Here is a 13,313-nt window from a genome sequence, read left to right as displayed (position 1 = left end):
CTTTTATGTAATATCAAGTAAAAAAGTAAAAATTGTATATTATACAAAGTAAATATAACAATTAATACCAAGTAAAAACAACAATATATTGTAGCCAATAATAAAATTATACCTATTTGTTTAATTGAAAATAAAATCATAACATAAAACAGTAAAACTATTTATTTAACCATGGTATAAAAAGTTAATTACAATTCAAATTTATTATGACATTAATAAACCTATGAAAAAAATTAGAACCATCTTATAAAATAAATTATAATATCAAATTAAAATAAAAAATAATTATAATTATTGAAATCTTATTTGGTAATTTTTTGCTTTTTAATCTTTCTCTCATCTGTTTACAACTTTATGTATGATGATGGTAAAATAAAAAAGAAAGTATATAAAAGTACTTGCTTCACATTGTATAAACAACTTACAATTTAAAAAAATTCTTACATATCTCTCTGGTGCTGTTTTCATTCAAATATTATTTGATATTTCTTCTTGAAAAATAGTTACTTTAATGCTTCATGGTTTTTATTGGTGGTTTTTCTTAGATGCTAATAATTGATGTTATTTATAGATCTAGAATTAAATATTTAATAGATATATAACTCTAACATTAATTAAACGATATTTAAAAGATAAAATCAATCTCTATTTATATAGTTAGATTTCTATTCAAGTTATAACTTTATTTTATTACATTAATAAATATGAAATTACAAAAGTTTATTTATAAAAATAATTTAGAATTTAAAAATATATATTAAACTTAATTATTAGTTATATTGATTTATTGACAATTAGTATGTTTAGACTTTTATTCAAGTTAAAACTCTATTATAGAGTAAATAAAATTACCACAACTTATTTTTGTTACTACGTTAAAGTTACCTATTTGTTTAGAATACGAAATGCAAGGGAAATACTTGACTGCAATGGCCGTTACAGCTTGGCATTGTGAAAAACTATGCAAACAAAACAAAAATAACACCAAGATTTGTTTATGCAGTTCGATTTCCTTATGTCTGCAGAGCCTAGCTCAATGAGTAATTCCATTATCTTTTATCACGGATACAAAAAGTGATTCACACTCTATCACTCTCCAAGTATCTCACCTTTGTACCTAAAGACTAGAGCACTCACCTCCAAATTCCCCTTAAGAACTTGGGCAATAAACAATCAATAATGTTTACAAAAATAGTTTAGTCTCTAACACAAAACAATTCCTCAAATGAACCAATTAGAATGCACTCAATTAGCTCTATTACAAAACCTATACAAGCTTCAAAGCATACATCTAATTTTAGCTTGCTAATGTGGAATCTAAGTGAATAAAAAGTCACTCATTTGAAATAGTTATTACATCAATAACAATTAAAATAAAATCACTCGAAGATATCTTTCCAAAATCAGTAGCACTATCTCGACCATATCACATTCCAAGGACTTAATTGATTCACACGAATCCAATCCAATCTTCAGATTACCAATGATTGGTTTCTATAGATTGACCAAAGTATCTTCAATATAATAACACATAATTAGGTCCAAAGATTTTCTTCATTAAATTGCCAAGCCAATTAAGACAAGTTTTTAACCACCTCAGTGGTAGTTTGCAGTTGGCATTGTCAAGTGGCAACTCTCAACTCATTTTTCCTTAACAATATCCCCCTTTAGCAATCTGATGAACAAAATTAAAAAATATAGGAAGCTAACTACCACAATCAACAATAGTTCCCCCTCATCACGAACCTCACTCTACTTAGCTCAACTTAGTACATAATATAATAATTTTAACTATCAATGCTATGTCTAGAATTTACACCAACAATCAAAATACTAAATTATATCTAAGTAAGCAACAAATAAGGAAAAGTGCAATAAAGTAAGATATACATCACAACATAATATAATAATAGTTCCAAATCAATGCAGCAATGCCACAACATCCACAATAATAATATCAGTAAATAAGTATCATCATCTCACTTATACGTACCGTATTGAATAAGAGTTCAAAAAGTAAAAAAGATAACCACCACAAGGTTTGATGCATTTTCATTGCAACATCTTCTTCTACAAATGTCATCAATTAGAAAAAAGACATATACTTCCTATATAGCAAGCGACATCACTTAAACAAAATGCACTCAAACTAGCAACTTCCTTTTCTACTTTTACTCCCCATTATCTATACTCTACTACCCCTTTTTGTTCAACAAACTTGCCAACCAGAATGTTATAGATCCTTACTCTCTATATTGAACCAAGGTAAAATGAATGTTGAAAACATGATAAATAAAACAAAACAACCAGGTAGGAGTAAGTTAGTCCACCAAGTCAAGGGTACAAGATCACTAGATTGACTGAACAATTGTGTAAGGATCACTTGCTCTACAGTTCCTTCCTTAGTGCAACCTTTTTGTCCCTAATTTGCTGAACGATCCTTATCTTAGCCCTCATCTTGACTATCACTGTATTATGAGATTCAATAGATGATGTTAGATGATCAATCATCCATCTGTTAGATCCTTCATCATTGCTCAAAAGGCTAGTGGAAGTGGCCATTTCTACCTCTCCTATTGTAGTTGTTGCTTCATGATTTGCTTATTCTATCTATTCAACATTCTCTCCAACTACATGCTCTGTTGGCTCTGCGTTAACTTGCTTCCCCTTAAGCCACTTAAGAGAGAACTTAAGCTCAGGAACTATCCTTTCACATCTTTCAATGATTTTCACAATATTTGAATTTGGTAGAGTTAGAACTTGGAAAATCAAATATGGGAATGATAACAGGTTTCTAGCATATACCTGCTTAGTATGACTTACCACTTGATCAAATACCAGCTAAGCCACTTTAAACTCAATCATTTGCATTGTTTTTCTAATGAGCACAACTACCTTAGGAGCAATTAAATCCTTCTATGTGGTTGGGACCCAATTTCTAGTTGAAATGGAAAACATGAAAACATATACAATGGACAATGAAGAAGCTCTAATGCTTCATTTTTTAGGCCAAGATCAATAGATGTTTTTGGTAATGGCAACAATAGTGGCATCTAAGGATTCATCTAGTTCAACCAAGTTTCTATTGAAACATTTAAGCACTCTCTGGATCAATTCTCGATTGAAATCAAACCAATGGCCTCTTACATACACCTGTTAGAACAATTGGCTTCTTGAATTAGTGATTGAGGACATCAAATTGGCATAGAATTCCAATACCAATCCCCTCACATATGGTTTCACAAATGCAACAATACTCATTAAAACATTGTTGGTTAAGGTGTCAATGCCTTGCTCAACAAAACTAGCATCCTCGATGTTTTTGTTCTCAATAAAACCCTTTGTTCTCAAGGCCATATATATTTTTCGATAGTTTGGTGTCAAAAGTACTAGATCTTTCTTGGCCAAAAGCATTTACTCCTCTACTTTTGCTTTTTCCACTGTATCTACAAGCATAACTGGAACACCACTCTTTCTCAGCTTTTTGTTTTTGCAAATGGAAGACTTTATTATCACAAGCTTTTTAGACTTAGCTTTTACTGATATGATTTCTTTTAGAGCAACATTTTCCTCAAAGATTTCATCTGAACTGGAACTTGAATCAGAACTGTTATATGGCTCATTAGACGAGTCAGAATCCTCGTCACTTGAACTCTCCTCTTCCATCTTTCTTTTCTGGGATGGCTTAAGAGCAATAAGAGCCTTCCCTTTCTCCTTCTTTATCTCAGCCATGGCTTCAAATTCTTAGTTAGCCATGCACAAATTTTCAAAACCATCGTCTAAAAACTATTGTGAGTGACTCTTCTTCTATATAAAAAACAAACTATAAAATACACTAAGTTGGGCTTGACAAAAAAAAAGCCTAATGAACTAAATAATTAATTGAGCATTTAAAAAATATCCATTTAAAAATTGTGGGTATTAAAATAGCTTAGGGGCCAAATAAGCTATTAACCTTTTGAATTAAGGTGCAACATTACTTTTTTAATGGAAGTTAATGCTCGAGTGAAAAAAATGTAACAAATTAATAACAGTAGTGACTACAACGTAACTTTTGAAAGTTAGGTGGCCAAAATGTAATTTTAAATAAAATTTATGGTCAATTGGTGTAGTTTACCCTTAAATTAAATAATATGTGCTATTGACGAGCCACAACCAAATTGGATGATTTATCAATACTATTTATAAAGCTCTTTACCAAGTTAGTTTCACCCATCAATCGAGTCTTAACCCTGTTAAGGAAGTACCAAAATAACCTTTTTGTTTTCAAAATCATGATTTTGTGGGTGTTTTTTTTTTAAATTTTTATAAAAAATCAAAATTTGTTCATAATGAGTTTTGAAACAAAGACATTATGCGTAGAAAACATTTGCTTTTACCATTTGAACTAACACAATTTTTAATTTTATATGAAACTTTATTAAGTATATTTGTTATATAAAATTGTTATATATTTGTATATAATAATATTGTTGATTGAGTTGGTGACACAAATTAAGTCGATACTAACACAAGATTGATGACAATACCATGATAAACAATTGTATTCATTTATTATTTTTAATTTGATGTATTTTTGTGTTTACATTATGTTTTATTCATGATTTAATTTAATTTTCTTTTTTTAATATCATACATATTTCATGTGTTATTATTATTAATTAGTTCTAAACCATATGTTTCATTATTTGTTGAATGTTTTAAACACACATGTATTCTAAATTGTGACTTCTACACGCATGAGCATGCGATAGGATTTTTAGTATATTTTTATTGAGAGTTGTTAGTTTCTTTAATGATTTTATTTCTTTGTGTATCGTTTTATCTTCATTTCATTAAAAGTTAAAAAAAACTATTTAATTTAGTTTTTGGCTTTTATAATTTCTTTATTTTTAATCAAAATTTTGGGTTAGAGATATGTTATGCTAAAGAAAATATTTTTAAATAGAACATTTAGCGGAAGCCTTATATAAGATGATAAATTATATAAAACGTACGATAGTTTCATGTGCATCATTGGCAGTTAAAAATAACATTCAAAACCATTTGACATATACGCCATTTAGATCAGTTATAAACAATAAACAAATTAGATAGCAAACACATCATAGTTGAATTATATTGTCCCTTTTATAGGCTCTCAAGGCCATTATTAGTATTTAAAATAAATCGGTAACTCAAAGAATTTTTTGTAAAATTTCAAAATTTTTCCTATATACAGGGCTCACACGCTCGTGTGATTTAGGGACACGCCCATGTGACCCTATGACATGCCCGTGTTTCAGGCCGTGTTGTAATTAGGTAGCTCTCTGACTTGCACACATGGCCAAGCCACATACTCGTGTGCTAGACCGTGTGGTTAATTATTTCAATTCAAATTAGGTGCAGTTTTCACACGGCTAGGCACATGCCCGTGTGCTAGGCTGTGTACCTCACATGGCTGAGACACACGCCCATGTCTCTGCTCGTGCGGCATTACCTGGACATTCTGTTTTTAAAATTTTAAGATGCAGGGGTCACACGACCTAATCACATGCCCATGTGTAAGCCGTGTGTCTCACACGATCTGGTCACACGCCCGTGTGCCAGGCCGTGTGGACTCAAAATGAACCTTTTACATTAAGTTGACCAACCCTGCAAACCTTGAATGATAAGCAACACAAAATCCAATCTTTCAACCAATCCAAATCACGATTAAATACATTTAAAATAGGTCAAAACTATCAATATAATGATCTAACTCATATATGTTCAAAGATATATAACATAAATTATCTAAACAATTCATTTAATTACTAATCAATCAATTCAATATGTATATATTTTGGTAGATATATAGATCAACCAAAATCACCTTTTACATTTTCAATATTCACATCTCAAAATAACATCAAAAGATAACCTAGGTACATGCCATTTTCAAAAGAGAAAATACTTCACCACGTGATTGAGTTCGGGGTCGGCTTCGGATGTTGATTCAACAATTGCACTTTAACCTAACCTGTGCACGGAAACAAACCGTACGCTGAGTATACACTCAGTGGTATTTTTATAATCTGAATAAATTTATAATATTTAAACATATATTTATACATAACAAAACCTATTCAACAACAATTAAGTTTCATAATTATTTTATTCAATACACTTCAATTATCATATTTTTTTATTTCAATCATTTAATTACTATTAGTAGCAATTCACAAATATCAATATTCATCTTATGAGCCCATGATCCATACAATTCCATGCATTTCAATTACACATTCCAGTTCAATGCTCATTTCAATTCATAATCATTATCATTCAATATCAATCAATTGATCAATTCATTCACATACCTCTATTAACCCAACTCTGACTAGGATGGATACACGGATCCAACCAAAACACACAAATACGGCACCTTGTGCCTCATCGGAGTTGCCGAAGTAAACAATACGGTACTCAGTACCTCATCAAATTTATCCGAAGCAATAACAATACGACACATATAGTGCCTCATCGACTCGAAGTCGAAGTATCCCTGAGCACTTCCAATCCTATGGCATGCCAACTATATGCAACTTAGCCTGATATTGTTAATAGGGTATTTCAATACATAATTCAATTTCCAATCAATATACAATTTCAATCCATTCAAATTCAATACATTTTTCAATCACACACATACTTTCACAAAATAATTCAATTCAATGTCAATATATCAATCTCACCTCAATTTCACTTACCATACATAATAAATAAACACAACAAATAAATTTTTTTTTGGATTATAGAAATACAAACCATATTTTTCGAGCTAATCCTCGTTGACTTTCTCTTTTCTTTTCATAGTCGAGTCTTCCAGCTTAATGTTAGCTACGGAATTCAAGAATTAAAATTTATCAATAGACTACAATTTAACATTGAATATTTCAATTTATATACAAATTTTGCTTTAATTCCAATTTGGTCCTTAAATCAAACTAATTATTTTCTTACAAAACTAATTTCATATCTCAATTCAATTTCCACTTTAGGCTCCGTTTGTTTACCAGTAAAATATTTTCCGAAAAATGATTTCTGAAAAATGATTTACTTTTCTAGAAATGATTTACTTTTCTGGTGTTTGTATAAATCTATGTAAAATATTTTCTGATATTTGGCAGATTTCCTGAAAATATTTTCCATAAAAGTCGTTTTAAATTAAACAAATATATATTTAAAAATTTATTATCTTTTCATGATTTAATTGAGTTTATTATATATATTAATAAATTTATATTTTAAATTGTTTTTACATATCTTGCAATGATTTATTTATATAAATAAATCAAATTAAATATATAATAATACTCGGTTATTAAACTAGAATATTAACCGTCATAATTTGAAAATGTACCAAAGTCAAATAAATTATTTGTAATTGTTATTTACAAATGTTATTTACAATTCCTGGATGTGATTACACAACTGTATCATGTTCCAAGAAACCAAATTGACCTACTTCTCAATGCTTGCTTCACCAAAAATCACAAGCAATTCTTGAAAACTTTACATGAATTTTTTCGACAGGTAATTTCAGACTACACATCATACACCGACAGTCGCTCTTCGATAGAAACACGGCAGATTGGGCACCTTTTACACTTCTTACAGCATGTACTAAGATGCAAATTATGCATGATTCCACATCCTTAGATAATAAATGTAATATTATCCATGATCATAAGACAAAGGTTACAATTTTGTAAGTAATTACAATAAACATACATACAAGAGAAGTTATGATGCCTTAGCATTAGATTTAGGAGATATATCAATGCATTAATCATTACTGATAGAGCATGTGATAGCCAGAATGAATGAACTTTAGCAGTATTTATGGGGATGGATAGATATGAACACCTGCAGAGGACATGATGCCTACATGGGAGGAGGACTATGTTGATTTGTTCTTCAAAGCAAACTCTACAGAGAATCTTTTCCTAACAGATTCATTAAATTAGCAAGTTAGCAATACCATAGATAACAGCTCAACAGTTATAATAACTAGGTTAGAACTTATGTTTTCTCTTGAAATATACATTTTTGAAGTCTTTCAAACTCCTGCTGGCTAAACTTGGTGATTTCAATCTGCTCACAGTCTGCAGCTTGTAATCTCCATATCTGTATTTAAAGGAAATGAAGATTTTATCAATACAACATCATTAGATGGTAAACAGGATTTCACATATTATATAGCCATCAAGTTGGACAAAAATAATTGCAAAAATAAAGTAGAATTCAATTAAATTTCATTCAAAAAAAAAATAGACTTAAACTAAAGCATAAGCGTATACTTTTATGATTTGAAGATAACAAGTACTGGGTGTACCTCTTCAACCAAATTTGATTTAGGCATTTTCTTCACAGAATCAAGTGAGAAAGTGTTATATCTGAACGTTAAGAGGATGAAAAATAAGATCAATATAGAGACAAGAGGAGGGAAAACCCTGTTACAATCTCTTATCTCTGTAATACTCAAGAAGCCCTATAGCATTCAATAGAAGCAACCGGTACTCATGATGAGAACAAACAAGCATTGTTGATAAATTCAGCATAACAACAATAACTCATCATGCAGACTCCATTGTTTAGTTTCCAATATTTTTTAAAACATTTTTTACATCCAAGAATTGAAAGCAAAGATTATACATTTCTAGAATGTAACTCACAAGATGTAGAAAATACTTTAAACAATAATACTCTAATAAAGAAGACTATAATTTGAAACAAGATGAAGGGCATCATAACCGAAACAAGCACATGATTAACTTCATCCACAAAAATATCCAGTAATTAAAATCTTGCTTTTATCCCTAGATCATGTGGATTAAGAATAGCTGTATAAACCTCAAAGTTTACCGGAGAGCCAGACAACGGTTGAACATTAATGCCCCACTTCTTTTCATCCAAATGAAATGCTGCCAAAGCCCTCTTCTGGCAAAGTATTTCAGGTTCATCAATGTACTCATTGCCACCATAGTAACTGCAATAAACAAAAAGATAATTGGCTGCTAAATCAAAACCAAAAATAGAATTAAATCTCTTTTCACTTTAGTCAATTATACATAGTATATACCTTTTCCGAGGTAGTCCTTTGGAATACTTGTTTGTGAGGCATGACCCGACTACCTCCATCACAGCACAGGATGTAAACCATCAATCTGCCCCCTTAAAACACACAATAACAGAAGCCTTTCAATTTACAAATTATAGAACCATAAATTTTTGTTATCAACATCCATGAGATAGTCAAGCATTGAACATTGCTTCTCACAGAAATGCAAAGTCTTAAACAACTAGCAATTCTAATTTCAAAACACTGCAATTAGTAAAAGACCTAAATTGAAATTTCATCATCCAAACTTGTATCAGGTAGTATTAACCACAACAAAAAGGTTTTTCTCAAATCTATAATCTATAATAACAACCACACAAACACTGAAACAAAAGGAATGCAGCTTCAATTTCGAATCAAATTCACAGCAAATTAAAACAACAAAAAGAATCAAAGAAGAATTAAAATAGATTAAGTGAGCCTTTCGAAGTGAAACAAATCTAAACAAGTTAAAAAGAACAAAAAAAGAAGAAGATTAAAATGAGTTAAGATTATCACCTTGGCTGTCTCGGAGCGATTCAAATCAAAATTCTAGGGTTTAATTTTCAGTGAAATGGAAAAGATGGATGCAGATGTGGAGGGTGACTCCAAATATATATGCCGATTGGTGGTGCAGTAACCATTTTGAAAATGAAAGGTGAAGATGAGGAAAATCAACGATGAACACTGACGTCTAGTGTTGAGAATCATTGTTGGCTGAAAACAAGCAGAAGATCTGGGTGTCAAGGATGGGGGAAGGGGAAGGGGAAGGGAAGATCAGGTGTTCAGAGTTTTTAGCTTCTGTTTCTGAAAATGTCTTACCGAAATAAAAATGGTAAGACATTTTCCCAAATTAAAAGCCTCATTTCCCGTGTTTTGTAATTCATTTTACATTAGGAAATTCTTTTCAGCCAAACAAACACTGGAAAAGGCTGAAAAGCTTTTTCGGAAAATGATTTCATGACAAACAAATGGAGCCTTAATCTAATTTCAACTCCCTAATTTCACCATAAAACCCTAATTTTTAAATTGTTTCAATTTAGTCCCTAGTACATAAAACTTATGATTTGTTTTACAATTCAATCCTTTATTCAATTTTAACTTGAAATTCTATCAATTTAAACCTTAATTCTTCAATTAATTCAACATAAATCACATCTAAAAATCAACTAACTTTCAAAATTTTCACATAAATCAAGTAGTATTTTATTCTAGGATTTCAAAAACATCAAATTACAAGAAAATGGGCTAAATTGACTTACCAATTAAACTTCAAACCTCGAAACCTTAATTTTTCCCTTTCTTTTTCTTTCTTTCTTTCCATTCTCTTTTTCATTCCACTATACTATTTCTTTTCTATTTCTATTTCTTTTATTTACTTTAGTTTATTTATGTTTTATTATATTATATTATTATATTAATTTATTATTATATTATATACTTAAGTATTAAGTATAAATATATGGATATTATGCATACACATGGAATAATATTTTCCACAAATTTGCCACTTATTTTCCCTTATGGTTTATTTGCTAATTTAGTCCTTTAACTTTTCTTGATTCTATAATTCAACTTTTACCCAATGTTCAATCTAGTCTTTATACTAAATTAACCTTAATTCAAGCTAATTCACCTAGCCAAAATCTAATTAGCCACTCTACTGACTTCGTAAATATTTCTAATAAATATTTACGAATCCGTTTTACGAAAGAAGTAACCTGAAAATACACTTTTTCGATACCCATAAACTTCGGGTTGTTACATTTCTCCCCCTTAATAAATTTTATCCTCGAAATTTACTTGAAAAGAGGTGGGGATACTGTGATCTTATAGTTTTTTCTAGTTCCCAATTTTCTTTTTCAATATACTTTTACTAAAGGAGCTCGCTCATTACGCAATTCCTTCACTTATTGAGCCAATATCTTAACCGATATTTCTTCATATGGCAAATCAGGTCAAATTTCAATATCTTCTGTAGTGATAACATGAGAGGGATTTGATCGATATCTTCTGAGCATAAAAACATGAAAAACATCGTGAATCTTTTGTAATTCTGGAGGCAAAGCCAAACGATATGCAACTGGCCCAACTCTTTCTACAATATCATATGGCCCAATAAAACGAGGACTCAATTTTCCTTTTTGACCAAATCTCAATATTTTCTTCCGAGATGATACTTTAAGAAATACCTTATCTCCGACAGAATATTTGATATCCCGACGTTTCAAGTTTGCATATGATTTCTGTCTGTCAAAAGCTGCTTTCAATCTATCCTGAATCTTCTTGATAGTGTCCTCTATTTCCTGAATTAATTCTGGCCCAATCATTTTTCTTTCATTCAATTCTATCCAACATACAGGTGATCGACATCTACATCCATATAGAACTTCATACGGAGCCATCTGAATACTTGATTGGAAACTATTGTTGTATACAAATTCAACCAATGGTAAATAACATTCCCAATTGATTTAAAATCAATGACATAAGCTCGAAGCATGTCTTCTAAAATCTGAATAATTCACTCTGATTGCCCGTCAGTTTGTGGATGGAAAGCTGTACTAAAGCTGAGTCGAGTACCAAGAGATTCATGCAACTGCCTCCAAAATCTCAATGTAAATCGTGGATCTTGATCAGAAATTATCGATACCGGTATACCATGCAATCTTATAATTTCCTGAATGTAAACTTCAGCAAGTTTCTGGAGTGACCAATCAGTTTTGACTGCTATAAAATAAGCTGACTTTGTAAGCCGAACAACAATAACCCAAATGGAATTTTTCTTACTCGCTGACTGTAACACCCTTTACCCGTTACCGTCGCCGGAACAGGGTACAAGGTATTACCAGAACATAACACATACCATTAAACATAACCGAAATATAAATATGTCATCCAATTTGATAGTGCATCGTATAATATATGTCTTGAACAATATTAGCCAACTTTAATGGCTTGTACAAATTAGCTGGTCGAGTACTGTAACTAATATTTTAAACCTAGACAAATATGACACGTAACAAAATAATTAAGCCTACTATACATGCCATAATTCAAAACGTTTAGTTCAAATACCCTAAAGTATGATAGTGCGGGTAGATCTTCACGATCCTTAACTCCCTAACAAGTCAAGGACACTATAAGACAAAAGAGAGAAACAAAGTAAGCTTATAGCTTAGTAAGTAAGTATGTAAATACTAATTAAAGAATCTAACATGTTTACACAACAATTCAAGTATATCTACTTTAACTTCACTATTCATTCCACTTTGATTAAGCTGTCTCTGCTGCGTCATATTCACTAAATAAATCATAACTCGAGTTACAAAACTCGAAATTCAAATCCGTAAAATTTCCTGAATCTAGACTCATAAAGATTTTTGGTAATTTTTTCTATAATTTTGGTTCAGCCGATTAGTACAGTTTATTAGTTAAAGTTTCCCTGTTACACAGCTCGACTGATCTGACCTCTGTTCACTACAAATTGAATTTCTCTCAGTACACAATTCAAACAACCCTGAAGTCTGTTTCATTTAAAACTAGTCTCAATAAGGAATTTAGGCATGTAAACTATATTTCTTAATTTGCTTTGTACAATTTTTAATGATTTTTCAAAGTTGGAACAGGGGATCACGTATTCATCCTGAGCAAGTCACATACAATTGTAAATATCTCAAAATATAGAATTCCTTTGCTTGCTCTGTTTCTTTTATATGAAAGTAGACTCATTAAAATTTAATTTCACATCTCATTCAACCTTTAATTATATTCCTCCTATTTTTGGTGATTTTTCAAAATCACGTCACTGCTACCATCTAAAACAGTTTTAATGCTAGTTTCACTCTTTCACACATTCTTTATGCTAACCTCATTTTATCTTATATATGTATATACCACAAATCATTTTCACCACATTTCATTCACCATAAGTGTAGGTCCAAACCACAATATCACCACAAAACCATCCCGTTGAACAATTCGGATCAATCCTCGATATTTAATGGTTTCAAAGACACACATTTCACCATCATACTTTGTTTAGTTCGGCTCTCTTGTACACATGGTGAACACTTAGTACCACTCATGCGACCCAACCGATTTGTCTCAGTAGCTCTCTTGTCTACATGGTGTCCTTCACTTGGAATCACGCATGCACCTAGCTACATTTATCTTTCACGTAGCTCTC

The sequence above is a fragment of the Gossypium arboreum genome, chromosome 13 (genome assembly GCF_025698485.1).
Source record: "Gossypium arboreum isolate Shixiya-1 chromosome 13, ASM2569848v2, whole genome shotgun sequence".
NCBI classification, from domain to species: domain Eukaryota; kingdom Viridiplantae; phylum Streptophyta; class Magnoliopsida; order Malvales; family Malvaceae; genus Gossypium; species Gossypium arboreum.
The sequence above is the reverse complement of the archived record's forward strand: the minus strand, read 5'-3'. Positions refer to the sequence as shown.